The sequence below is a fragment of the Lactuca serriola genome, chromosome 1 (assembly GCF_051521515.1).
Source record: "Lactuca serriola cultivar US96UC23 chromosome 1, Lser_US96UC23_V15, whole genome shotgun sequence".
In the NCBI taxonomy this organism is placed as follows: Eukaryota; Viridiplantae; Streptophyta; class Magnoliopsida; order Asterales; family Asteraceae; genus Lactuca; species Lactuca serriola.
This window is the reverse complement of record NC_136408.1, coordinates 210,984,371-210,999,919: the sequence shown is the minus strand read 5'-3', so window position 1 is coordinate 210,999,919 and position 15,549 is coordinate 210,984,371. Positions and strand designations below refer to the sequence as shown.

Here is a 15,549-nt window from a genome sequence, read left to right as displayed (position 1 = left end):
TTAGGTTTCCAGTTTGTCCTGTAGGTCACTAAAGTTTTTTTTTTTTTTTTTTGTGCGTATTAAACCAATATGGTTGTTATTACCGTTTACAAATAGTCATTTTTACGGGTTTTAACCGGTAAAAATGACTATTTGTAAACGGTAATAACAACCATATTGGTCTAATATGCACAAAAAAAACCTTAATATGGACAAACTAGAAACCTAATTACCCTCCTAAGTCATTAACCCTAAATTTAAAGACATTGAGAATATATAACCATCAACAGTAAACTAGTTCGTTTAGAACTCGCGTCGTCCCATATAACATGCTACTCCTCTATATGGCGAAGCTCTTCATCTATGGTCGTCCCTTTGGGGACATCCGATAAAATTGGAACGATACAGAGAAGATTAACATGGCCCCTGCGCAAGGATGACACACACAAATCGAGAAATGGTCCCAAAAAAAATTTTAAACCCTTCGTCGTCTTCTCTGGAACCCTAATTCCATTTTCAAATGCTAATAGAGTTCAATTGCAATTCTTACGTTTCGGTAGTTCATCTATAGAAGTCGTGATCAGAAAACATGTGGATTCCATGGTCAGATTGATCTTCTTGTTGATGTCTTCAACCATTTGTGGCAAGTAAGGGTGATCTTTCTTTTTATAAAGTTTCCTTTAAGTTTTTTACTTTTCCTGTCATTAAGTTTCATGCTTTATAAACTTCTGTTTATGTGTTGTATATAGTCTGTATGTGTTTGTTTATGTGCTGATTTTCGATTAATTTTGCAACTTCAGTTTCTTAGTTCATGTTGTGGTTTTGCTTTTTATAAAATAATTGATAATAGACATCCTCTGCAAGTCATTGTTGGTTTTACATTTCCATTCGTTATCACATGTAGACATTGATGGGAGGTATCAAAGTGAGATTGTATTTGTACATATGGATGTGTTCATGTAAACATTTAAATGACAAAAAATAAGTTATTGATAAAATGTTGCATATTTATGTAATGAAGATCATCAATTATATGAGTTTTTGGACTTCGAAGTTCTAGAAGGGTTGTGAGATAAGTTTAAATGGAAGCAACTATTTCCAGTCAAACAAGCCAGTCACATTGATTAGTAAGCATGTTTTCTAAATAATTAGGGTTAATTACTTAGGAGGGTAATAAGGTTTTCAGTTTGTCCGTATTAGGTCACTAAGGTTTTTTTTGTGCGTATTTTCCAATATGATTGTTATTACCGTTTAGAAATAGTCATTTTTACTGGTTTTAACTGGTAAAAATGACTATTTTTAAACGTTAATAATAACCATATTGGTCTAATACGCACAAAAGAAAACCTTAGTGACCTAATACGGACAAACTGGAAACTTTATTACCCTCCTAAGTCATTATCTCTTAAAAGAACTAAATATTATCGGTAAAAAATTATACTCCTTCCGTCCCAATATTATTGTCCACAGACAAAAAGCACACAGATTAAGAAAAATATTAATTACCACTAACTTTATATAATAAAATGACAGTTTTCTCCTCACACTGCATTTAATGTTCCATTAAATGTTTAGTTGGTTAAGTAATAATGAAGGGATATTTTGATAAAAATGTTATTTATTTTTAGAAGTGGACTATTATTTTGGGACAAACCAAAAAGGAAAGATGGATTATAATTTTGGGACGGAAAGAGTATATTATGAGAAATAAAAAAGTAAATTTTATATGTTTTAGCATAGATATTACTAGTTTCCGTAAAAACATATAATGGTTATTAGTTTATTTGGTGTCAAAATCAAGTTATCTTAATTTGTGAAAGTGTTTATTATATATATATATATATATATATATATATATATATATATATATATATATATATATATATATATATAAGGATCGTTTATTTGAAACAATTGTAAAAGTGTTTATTAGTTTAATACGAGCTTTTGAAAAAATGTTTATATTAGTTTGTTCGGTTTCAAAACAAAACAAATTGGTAAGTTATTTTTTACTGTTTAGAAACTCTTAATTTACATGTAATGGTAAAACAACTTATCATAAACTCCTTATTACCGGTTTCAAACCGGAATAAATGAATAAGAACTTCAATTAAGCAATCTTGAACACTCCCTTAGAATTCGGATAAAGATTTTTCAAATAGAAAACTCTTATGATTTTAACAAGTTATAGCGAAGTTTTTTTCGAATTAAGTTTTTTTAATGAGTTCGACAAAATTTATGGTTAGACCGTCACACTGGCGGATCTACTAAGAAGTTTGTGGTCCATAAATTTATGCGTAATGGAAACGTTTTGAAATGTTTTTCGATGTATTTTATTTTTCTGGCATGTTATCCCTAAAATTTTACGTGTGCTACCCTTAGTATTTTGTTCTGGCTCCGCCACTAAACCGTAGGGTATACCTCTACCACATGGTGCGGTGGGGTCTGGCCATTTCATCGTATAGGGGAACACTAAATCGTCATTGTGATGTAACCACACTGACAAACCGGACAAATGAGATACATCTCAGCCCTCTCCTCTCTTTCTTCTCTTTTCTCCTCCAACAACTTTAAACTCTTATTATTTTGAATTGATGATAAAAATTTTAAATATCACTTTCTTTAACTACTTACCACTATAAATACCAACCAATTTTAACCTTCAATCTTACGCAATCTTCTCTCTGTCATTCATTTTTATAACAAAACAGATTTCAACAACACTACACCAAAATCTGATCAAAGAATCTCTCGTGCTTCTAGTTCAACGACACTTACTATAAATATTTTTCATTTTAATTTGTCAGTTCCAGTTTATCGTCCCTAATTAGACGCCCCCTTATTCACCCCTAACAATTTCAATATCAAAATGTTTAACAATACTGTATCATCACTATGCCAAATATTACCCCAAAAATGATCAACAACTTCATGAATTTTTTGGATCATGTTTTGCGAAGCAAACCTCATCTTGCGCAACAAATCCAAATCCAACCCCATATTGCACCACAAAATAACCCCCCCCCCTACGAACCATTAACCCAAAGCCTCAACGAGTCGTGTCACACCCCCAAACCAGGAGGGCAGAAACGACTGGGGGCGGATGGAGTGACTTCATGTATAATTGAATAGTAATGAAACAGAGCAACTCAAACATTCATACATTGATAATACAAGTTTACATCGTTTACAACTTTGTTTTATTCAACACTTAAATACGAATAACAAAAGTAGAAAACATAATGCAGCGACATAGGGCCTCAAAATGTTGTGAATACCTGTGTACTGATTCCCTGAGAATACAAGTGATTTTGAAAAGTGTCAATAATTAAGTTGTTGAGTTCATAAGCATTTTTGTGTGAGAATGATTTGTAACGTTTTCGGATAAAATGATTTGTATACTTCTAGAAAATCTAATATTTTCTTTAATATGAACTATAAATATAAGAATTTCCTTTGCATATTTTCCATGTTAAATAATGATGTATGTTTCTAGAAAATCCAATATTTTCTTAAATGAGTTGTAGATGTATGTATTTCTTTTGTATCTTTCCTTGTAGAATGATAAAGTATGTTCACAAAAAATCCAACATTTTCTTAAATGAGTTGTATACTTATGTGTTTCTATTGTATCTTTCCTTATAAAATGATGATGTATGATTCCAGAAAGTCATTATTTTCTTAAATGTGAACTGTAGTCTTAAACCCTAAGACCAAAAATGTATGAGTATTATTATACTGAACAATAGCATGTAGTTATATCTTTATATAAAACTAATGAAGTGTAAGCTTCCTGTAAACTGAGATAGTATCGTTAATCCCTATGTGAGTTATTATAGTCATGCTAATGTGACTGTTATACATGTACGACGTTCTTCAGGCGTCGGAATCGGTAAAATATTTTTCACCCTAGAATGGCCCGTCTAGCTATAGCGAACAACTCAGGTGTGGGGTTGTCAATCCCGTACAGATCTATACACAACTATCTCGCTCTCCCTCCAAGAGACTCGGGTTATAATGCAGGACTTAAAGTGTATGCTAGGTAGGTACAGTGACGAGAATGTCTCATAAGAGCATTAACTGATTTACGTGAACTATGACTCCTTTTTCTTGTAAAATGAAATAAGTATATCTTTGAACAATTATATGTATCTTCTAAAATGAAGGTGTGGCTGGTGTCTTCCAAATTATACCAATTATAGTTTATCTTGTTTGTTTGAAACTATTTATATAATCTTTTATATAAATATAAATGTGTATTTTCGTTTAGTATGAAAATATGAAATCAAAACATAATATTTTGGGTTAACACCCACTAAATTAGTAAATGGCTATAATGTAATCATTTTTGCTAGAAAAGCTATCTTTTAGAAAAAGTTTCCAAAAACCATGTAGTTTTACTACAATAAATTTTCTTATGATTTTATAACATAGATTATGCTTGTTTTAACAATATGTATATCGCAAATATTTATACCAAAACTAGTATAAACCATAACTTATGCAAATAATAGCTTTTCTTTAACATAAAGATGAAAACATGTAATTATTTGTGGGATAAACAAAGTTTTACCTGTATTCCCCCCTAAAACATGAAAAAACTTGAAAACGTGGGGGTATGAACTCACCTTGGTTATTTTCGTGAGTGGTAGGAAGGATGATGGGGAAGATTTAGAGCCTAGAATCAAGGTGATGGACTTTGAAGTGCTTCTTGGAAAGGTTGGTGTCCTAGGGATTTAACACATGAAAAATATGTTTAAATGAGATGAAATTAACAAAATAATGTGTAAAAACACTAGGGGTTTTCGAAATGGCTTACAAAATACTCTAGGACCACTTAGATGATGATGATTTTTGAAGAGAACCTAACTTGTTCTTGAGAGAATTTCTTGTGAAGAATGAAGGTGAAGAGAGGTAAAATAGTGAAAGGAAATGGTGAAGAATATGCCTTCTGGACGTGGTTTAAATGAAAGGAATGGGTATGGATATTTGATAGATAATTGAGTGTTGTGCATGATTATTTGGAAGGTAAGGGAGTGTGGTGCATGGTTGTTCGTTGGGTAAAATCGTGTAAAGCTGAATTTTTCCTTCCAAGGTAGATCTTGACTTACATAATATCTAATAGAAAATCCCCACTGGAAATTACTTTAATTGGCTGAAAACCCTTTAAAACTTATTTGCTTGACCGAAATCACCCCATTCTCTTGGTGATTTTGGTCCTAACACCCCCACACTAGTATGATTTCGGCCTTAGTGGGCTTTTCATGGAGTTTTTGGCGATGATGGACTTAGGCAATTGTGTTTTCGGTCCTAGGATACCCTATATAGGAGATTTCTGTCCTAAGATATCCTAGTTTGGTGATTTCGGTCATGAGGTGTTTTAGGGTGGGTGGGGTACTAGGCTAGATATTATACAACAATGTTCAAATTTCATGATTTTTATTCCCACTATTTGAGTAGTCTTGTTTTGTTAAAACATGTTTACTTTCGAGAGGTTATTTACCATATGGTTTTTAAAGTATAATTGTATAATAACTTATATAAAACATGCCCTTCATGGCTTTCAATATTATAGGGCATCAGGTTATTTGTGAATTCATTTGTATATGGTTTAGGTTTAGACCTTGCTTGATCCAAAATCTTTCAGGTTGTAACATTATCCCCCCCCCCCCCCCCCCCCGTTAGAGGGAATTTCATCCCGAAATTAGCATCTCGAGTGGGTTCTTGGCACTCCTAGGGATAGGTTGGGGGTATTTTCATTTCATCTGATTTGTGTTTCCAAGTGAACCTTGGGTCCTTACTTGGCATTTCAGCGGATCTTCGCTATTGGTATCAGACTTTGTTTCATTCTTTTGTTTTCCATATCCATGATCCCCACATGTTCCTCTTTGGGGTGTATGTTTTCGTTTACCTGGATTTCGTCGAGTGGGACTACAAGAGATTCAACAATCAGACACTTCTTAGGGTTGATGTGACACCCCGTTATTTCCTTTTAAAAAAAACTCTAAACTACATGTATGTTTATTTAACATATATGCATGATTATAGTAAAAACCATGTTGAAATAGGGCAGTATAAACTTCATACTTAACATAAAATTATTCCTAAACAAATCAAACTTTCACTAGTGCAAGTTAAGGGGCTAAACTTGAATTAATTAAAATTTTAAAGGGGTTGAAATGTGTTTACGGATTTGGGGTCACCCAAACCATGAACACTTGCTTTTTGAAGGAAAAGCAACCATGAACACCCTAAAGGGGTGTAAACCCCAAACCGTGAACACCTTAAAGGTGGAATCAAATCTGTAAACCCCTAAGGGGTGAAATTCAAGCCGTAAACCCTTATTCTATTGACTCAAATCCATAAACACCCTTCTTCTAGAAGATCTTTGACTGTAAACCCCTCTTCCTTGACTTTAAGATTTGAAAACTCTAATTCCATTTGATGTCTAGGCCGTAAACACTTCATTTTGGAAGTGTATAACCGTAAACCCTCATTAAATATATTCATAATCTTATCCAAAGTTGATTTCCCAATGTGATTACACCGTAAACATTTCATTCACCGCCTTAGGAGTATCCTTCATACTTAAGGAACAAATGAATTCATTTGCACATTCAACAAACATAAAGACCTTCATTCTCTCTTAAATTTTCAAACCTTATTCACTTCATATGCTCTCAAGTATCTACCCAGTTAAACTTCAAACTCTCAAGAACACTTCGTATCTGCATCCATAATTTCTTCACTATTTGTAAGTAATCCATATGAACTAATATCATTTACCTTGTAAAATACTAGTTATCTAATTTATACATGTAATTATGTGTAAAATATAATTAGGCTGTGATTAATCACACGTATTCTATATCGGGAATCATCGCAACCACATCGAAACCAACCAGGAACTCACATACAAGATGAGTTCATACCCCTGTATTTTTACTATTTTCCACTGTTTTAAGGGGGGGGGGGGATACAAGTCTAACACAAGAATATTGTGTTTACAATCAAATTATTTCTAAACATTTTTATAACGACTTTAAATTACTGAAACTCTTTTAAATATTGTCGAACTCTTTTAAACTTATATTTTGCCAAAATCATATATATATATATATATATATATATATATATATATATATATATATATATATATATATATATATATAAGATTTAAAGGACTTTGGACTAATAATTCGCTTTATTTCCTTTTCTTTGTTTGGATGTGGGCTTAGAGTAGAATTATTTGTCTGAATGTCGTTTTAAATTTAATTATACATACATACATACATATATATATATATATATATATATATATATATATATATATATATATATATATATATATATATATATATGAATATAAAAGTGATTTCAATCAGATTTATATTCCCTTTGTAACATGTTGAGCAAAGGGGATACTTTCATGAATATCACTTATCAAACTATAAATTATAATAGGTGTAATTTATGGAACTTTCAAACTATTTTCAATAATTAGGTATACAAAGTTTAACCGTATACTCTCATACAAATACTTTACATTCAAGTATACTAGAGAAAGATCATACTATCAGACATTTATTTCAAAATGACTTTCATCATTTATTATATACATAATCGTCAATATGGTTTTTGTGAGACAACGTTAAGTTTCTTATTCATTTAGGCAATACTATTCAAGTCCTGATATTATAACCAGAATATCCAGACAGAGAGCGAGACAAATATGTATAGATCTATACGGGATTGACAATTCCACACTCAGACTATTTCGCTACAGTTGGGCTGGTATGCCTATGAGTGACAAATGTCGTTAACAGTTCTGGTGCCTACAAAGTGTCATATCAGACCATGTAGTCATAACATGGTTATAATAACTCACAAAAAGATATGAAAAAAATACGATTAGTGTATGATTAATTAAACCAAAGAGTATGAATACAAAGTACTGGTTTTACAATAATACGATTCACAGTATTACATTACGATTTACAATTACAACTGGTGGAGCCAGACATACTCACTTTTACAGGGTTTTCAAATAGTACAATTACAGAACTTGGAAAACATAAACAATACAGAAAACATTCTTTTTATAGTTTTATTGTGAACTAAAACTATGTCATACTATTTTATAGTACAACACCACTTATACAGAACGATTTTATGATATTAAAACTAATTTTTAGTTACAATAGAAAATATTGGATTTTCTAGAACAATAAACATAGTCATTATTTCAAGGAAACAGAAAACAAGCTTTTAAACATGAATACTTATGCACTTACCAACTTAAATGGTGATACTCTCTTTTTCAAAATACTTGTATTCTTAGGGAACCAGTTGTCACACCCGGAAACCGATGGCAGAAACGTTCTGGGGCAGAGGACGTCATGTAGTATCGCAACCAATGTACATAGTAAGCGTAGCAAAAACAACCATTACATTGCATAGAAATATTTACATTGTCTGAAAACAAAGTGTTACAAGTGTTATACATATATATCATATGAATAAAAGCTAAGACGAGTCTTCTATACGCTCCGTCTTCTCCAAAAGATCGCAGGGTACCTGTCTAATGTGGACCTGAGAATACAAACAGTTTGAAAATCAGCATAAAGCTGGTGAGTTCATAAGCGGTTTGTTTTCGTAAAATAACAAGTTTCCTTTGGTTTTCTGAAAAAGTCGTTATCCAAGAAAATCCCATATTTTCTTATAAGGAAAGTTTAGTTATCCATTTGTTACACAGTGTGGTTAAGAGCAGTTATGTTATCACAGGAAAAACCCTTATTTTCCTAAAAGTCTTGGTTAGTTCTTGGTTCGGAATGCAATGTACTAGTATCTACCATACTTGTAGTATTAGATAAGTATTCTGAAATTCTGGTTATCCTATACATGAATGTTGAATATCTACTATACTTATCCGAAATTTCGAATCTTTGGAGACACTCAGAGACGTACACTAGCTTTATATTCGAAGTTCTGGTGACATCCAAAGGCGTGTTTTAGACGTATTTCCGAAGCTCTGTCGATATCCAAAGGCGTATATTAGATGTATTTTCGAAACTTTGTCGATATCCAAAGGCGTACTTTCAAATTATTTCCGAAACTCTGGTGACACTCAAAGACGTACACTAGTTGTATTTTCGAAGTTCCGGTACTATCCAAAGGCGTATTTTATTAGTAATAATCCTAATTTATGATTAGCATGAATCCTTCGTAAATTATAAAATGTAACATAGATTATAACATTTTATAAAGAGATCTACAATTAATCTGAAAGCTAACTCTGCAAGTTAAACGGTTGGTCAATACGGTTTCAGTGTTAAAAGCATAAGGAATATGAAAACTTTTAAAATGAAATAATAAGTTTGAGTACAAGATCTCCTTGTACTTTTGCTTGTATTCCCCCCCCTAAGAACATTGAAAAACACGGAAAAAGGTATAGGGTATGAACTCACCAGTCGAGAAATGTGTCGGCTAGGATGTTAAGTGTCAGTTCGGGGCTTGAAAACACGCGAGGTTCCTATGTAATATGAAGAGATACATAATTGTATGTAATTAGACTTTGAACTACTATTTAGAATAGAATATACACTCTGAGGCACGAAAACACTTCATTTCAAGTGTTAGGAGCGATCTGGGTAGCATCTAAGGGGGTGTATGGCTTAGACATGGAGTTTGCTCTTCAAGAGTATACTCCATATGGAGATTACGGCCCTAAGACCATATCCCCACGAGTTTACGGCCGTAAACTCATGGGTGGTGGGTTCTTGGTTGCTAAATGGTCTTATAACACTTGAGGGATGATGCTAGGTTCAGTTCTAGGGCATTGGAAGGGGACTTGATCAACATATGGACCATTTAAGGAGTTTACAGCCGTAAACTCTCAAGTACTCTCTCCTTATGTGTTTTGATGGTCCTAGGTTAATCACATGTGATTCTAGTTCAATATACAAGCCATGGAAGGAAGTTAGGGCACCATTTGACCATCTTATAGGAGTTTACGGCCCATCAACCATTCCTTGGGGGGGTTTACGGCCATGAACTCCTAAGGGGATGGTTTCTTTCAAGTTGAAGGCCCTTAACACATTGGTGGATGGTTCTAGACATTTTTCTAAGGCTTAACAGGTGTTTAAGGGGCATCTTAACACCTTAAAAGGTGTTTACGGCCTATGAAAGGGTGTTTACGGTCCAAGCATGTTCTTGGGCCGTAAACTCATGTTTACCCCTCAAATGTTAAGGTTTTGGTGTTCTAAGTCCAATCTTGTAAGCCCCTAAGTCATATCTAAGCTCCAGAAGTGGTTTGGAAGGGATTTGGGGCTCCAAAACCCCATTTATGTGTGTTTACGGTTTTGGAGTGCTCCAGGGCCGTAAACACAAGTCTTTCACACATTAGGATGATTTTGACACTATTTTGAAAGCTGAACATGCTAATCTATGAGCTAGGATGGATCACTTACCAAATTGGAGCTTGAAATGGATGATTTTGGATCAAAACTTGGATTTGATGAGAGAGAGTAGAGAGTGGAAAAGCCTCAAATGAGGTCCACTCAACTTCAAATATGGTTTGAGTTTGAGGCCCGGTGGAATTCTACCTGATATTGACGTTAAACGAGGCTTTTGGTCGTACCCGATTTAATTGTTTGTAGCCCGACGGAATAAAACTAAAAAATTTTCCAAATAATTATTTGGGGCGTTTTCACGTGTTTCTAACGGGTTTGGATACTCACGAGGTGATAATAAAAGTCTTAAATTAAATGACCTAATCCAAAATGTTAACGGAAAAATTGCAAGACAAACGGTTTTATTGACGGGAACGGGATACCGTGACGGAAAATTTTTCGGATTGTCACACCAGTAGACAAGTACATTCCTAGGATTTTGAGAAGACGGAGCAGTATAGAGTCTTGTCTTCTATCTTTTGTTGTATATAACTTTTTGGTGACAATATACAATGATTTAACACACATATAAAAAATTATACATTATAAATGCAATGGTTGTTGTACTTTGATTACTATGATGCATGTGTTGTGATACTTAACATGAAGTCATCCACCCCCGGACGTTTTCGTCACTCCGGTTTGGGAGTGTGACAGATTGGTATCAGAGCATTGTTTATAGTGAACTCAGTATATCAATTCATAAAAGCTATACAACTATAAATACATTGGGGCTAAAGAGCTCTGATTATGAGTATACTTTTTAAAATATAAGTATTTTATAAGAGGTATACTAACACTCATACATACAAGAACAACATCACAGTGAGTGACAACATAAAAGTATTTGGATGTTGGACACTGCAGTTAAACCTGGACAATTATGCAATCATATATGGGGTAAATATAGCCTGGTCAACTATATTTATTTGAGATATGACCAACATGTGTTTGAGAGTGATGGTAGTGTTGCGACAAGTCTAAAACTTACCAACTCTACATATACAAAAGAAATCTAGAATTGAACATAAAGTTAAAATATTATATGAGTATTTTAGGCATTATAATACTAAGAATTAACTATGAGAAATCAAAGGACCCTTGCTAGTAGATCTATAAGTACTAAGTGTATATATTACGGTTATATATAATTAAGGTTTTATAGACTTAGAATGTGTGGTTTAGCTTTACCTACTTTTCCTTTTTTGGATGTGGATATAGAGTAAGATCGTTTATTCGAAGGTCTATTCGACCCAAGTTATATGTAATTGGTATACACTTTGTGGTTATAGAAGGACCCAGTATGAGTCATACCATACAAAATGTTGGATAAGGTGTCTAAGTCCATAACTATTTCTGGTATGTACTTGACCCAGTTTGGCATGGTCCATTTGGGTTGCATGGCATCATGCACTTGGGTAGACTAAAATGAGAGAAAGGACACTTATGGTTTATTAATATATTAAAAGTTCTAATATATTAATAATATTATTTAATTAGTATTGATCAATAATTAATTTAGAATTGATTTTGTGATCAAAAGGAGACTAATTAAATATATGGGTTGATTGTGTAAATCATCTATTCTTGTATAGTGGGCTAATGTTGCATGGTTTTTCAATTTGGGCTAAAACCCATAAGATGCTCCATGGTGTTTTTGAACCCATGGATCCAAGAAATGAAAAGCATTGTAACTTAGGGTTTACATGGTGTAACCCTAATTGTGACACACTATATAAGCATCATATTGTGGACCAAAATCGGCGACTAAGTGAGACAAGTGAGGGCTAGCCGATCTTCTAAGTGTGTGAATTTATCTCTAAGTTATTCCAAGTGTCTTTGGTGTTATGTAAAGCATTTGAGGCATCACATTTGGGGTGCTAGCCTCACAAGGATCTCAAAGGAATTCAAGCAACAAAAGGTATGTTTTTCTTACTAGCTTTTATGGTTAAAAGTTCCCCATGCATGCTAGATAGGCTATGAACCTTGGGAAAATCAAATTTGCATGTATCATAGTAAAACATAGATCCAAGGTTTCTATGGTTGCATGTACTCCATAGGAGTGTTAGAATGCTCAAAACTCATCAATGGTATCAGAGCCTAGGCTTGTTTTCTTGATATTTGATGCAAACTTGTTGAAAAACTCAAAAAATTTGCTGTTTGGACAGTAGATTCGCCGAGTCCATGGGGGGACTCAACCAGTCCAAGGGAAAAATCATCCTACTCGTCGAGTAGGTTCTTGCACTCGACGAGTAGGAGGCTCTGACTACAATTTTTCACTTTTAATGTTGGAAATGGACTAGAAACATTACCCTAAATTGTTTTGGTTTTTGAAAACTTGTTTTAGATGGTGTAATGGTTATGCTAATCCATTTATAATGGCTAATATCAAAATTCCATGTTTATATGTGTTCATATGATTCTTGAAGTTTTGATATGAATGTTCATGTTCTTATGAGTTATTGTTAGATCATAGGAATTACTTGCTAAATTGTTTAATGATTAATTCTTGATCAATTATGTGTTTAATGGGATCCATAACTTGTCCTCAAGTTATGGATAACCAAAATTCACTTTCTTTTAATGTCCATTTAAAACACATAAGTTACATAAAAATGAAGAGTCTTCACTTTTATGAACTATTAACTCATAAGTTATGAAATGAAGAGTTTTGAATAGTTTCAAGATTTGTCCTCAAGTTTTGGAATTTGTAAAGTTGCACACATTTAAGAATACTTTAATTCCAAACCCTTAGAGTTTTAAAAGTTAAAATTCAACCCTTATACTATTATAACATTAATGGTTAATTATATATATATATATATATATATATATATATATATATATATATATATATATATAAGACCAAGTCGTTTTACCGTTTGTCGGACTCATTCACGCCGGTCTATAAGGGGGGTATAAGGTTGTTGCCTATAAAATGGCAGCTTAATGCGTGTCCATTCTCACCCACCGCTTCCTTGATCGTTGGAGGGTCGTTAGCCGAACGGGTAGGACAATGACTTTAGTTCTCATTAAAAGTATAATGATTATTATAAAGTAACTAAATGTTTTATAATTCCCAATCTTAGTTACTTTAAGAAAATGTGAATATGGTGCTAACCCATGAAATTCACACTTTGTACCTTACCAAGTTGTTGGTGGAGCGTGTGTGGGTAACCGACACAATAACTTGGACTAGTAAGGATAACAAAGGGTGACTTAATGTTTATCATAGATCGGTGGAGCACGTGTGGGTAACAGGCACATTGATTAGGTGATAATATTAAGGGTACCAAGTGAATTTGCATGGTTATTCACACCTTGTTTTTGTGATCCTCGACATCCCAGTCACAAAACTTCAAGGGGACATTCGAGATTGAAACATGTCATTGAAAAGTTCAATGAATCTCAAAAGAACCTAGGAATTTCAAAACCAATTAAAAGCTAATAATTTATTTCATTTTTGTGGTGGGAATTGGTGAATCATCATTCACCTACCTTCAAATATGTTATGGCTTAGATTACGACATTCCTCTTCTAAGTTATAATATATTGTGTTGGGTCCTAGGCTTAATATTACATTTGGGTGTTTTATTAAGGACTCTATATATCTAATCTAAACTTGTTTTCTTCTTTTCATATGTCTTCCAACAACAATGCTTCGGGCTCTAACCCTACCGACTCCTTCTCTCTCATGAACCTTTGTGGGAGAGTCATATTCGATGGTACAAACTTTATGGATTGGATCTGTAACATCAGGATGGTCACTCGTTACGAGGACAAGGAATATGTCCTCGACAAGGAGCTTAAGGAACTCGATGAGTCTACAGCTACTCCTGAGGAGATCTCTAAATTCAGGACACATGAGAGAGATGCCACTAAAGTGGCATGTATCATGATGGCTACGATGTCAGCCGAGCTCCAAAAGTCCCATGAGGACTATTACCCTTTTGAGACGCACCGGGATTTGATGGAAAGGTACCATTAAAGAGCTCGTCAAGAGCGGTATGAAATAATCTCCTCCATGATCACAACCCGAATGAAGGATTGTGAACCCATCACAGGCCACATGCAAAAGATGCAAAAGGAATGTGGACCGTTTGTTGAAACTAAATGTTAACTTTCCTGAGGAGTTGGCAATTGACATCATTTTGCACTCCTTACCTTCTTGTTATGACCAATTTCGAATTACATACCACATGAACAAGGAGTAAGTTACTCTCAGCAAACTTCAGGGACTTTTGAAGACCGCAGAAAGTGGTCTTAAAGGTAAGTCGGTTGTTATTTCTACTCCTACTCCTACAACTACCTCTGTTTTGGCTATCGGGCAAGGCAAAGGGAAGAAGAGGAAGACCCCTTCAAAGGGTACCAAGGGAAAGTCTCTTGAAGGCTCCTCATCTGGAACCAAAAGTGGTTCTATCACTTCTTCCACCAAACCTAAAGAGGCTGGATGCTTCTATTGCCAAAATAAGAGGCATTGGAAGCGAAACTACCCAAAATACTTGCAGGATGTCAAGGATGGGAAAGTGAAACCATCCCATGCAGGTATTTACAATATATTGTCTAATAACTCACCATATTCTAACTCTTGGGTCCTTGATACAAGTTGTGGTATTCACATATGTTTTGATTTGCAGGGCCTAAGAAGAAGTGAGGATGTGGAGCACGGAAAGATAAACCTAATCATGGGGAATAGGAAGGCTTCACCTGTTACCAAGATTAGAGTTTATACTTTGTTGCTAAGTAGTGGGTTAAAGTTAGATTTGAATAAATGTGTTTACTCGTCTGAAATAACGAGAAATATTATTTCTTTTTCAACGTTTGTACAAACAAGGGTTTATCTTCTCTTTTGATAATGAATGTGGTCGTATTAATGCTTTCTTTAATAATGTTCTTTATTTTAAAGCATTACCTTGTGATGGTGTGTATGAAACCGTGTCGGTTTTAGATAACCTAGGAAATAATGTGTTGTGTATTGATTCTTCTACTAGCTTGGATAAGGCATCATTATGCCATTGTCTTCTTGTTCATGTAAGCAAGAAATGCATAGGCCAACTCCAAAAGGATGGAGTCTTGGAGTCATTTGACCTAAATTCAGATGATAGTTGTGAATCTTATT

The 15,549-nt window shown here is 33.8% G+C and overlaps 1 pseudogene; it reads left to right on the top strand.

The window, feature by feature from the left end:
- Positions 1-348: 348 nt before the first annotated feature.
- On the top strand, positions 349-457 carry LOC145080620 (U6 spliceosomal RNA; annotated as a pseudogene).
- Positions 458-15,549: the final 15,092 nt, after the last annotated feature.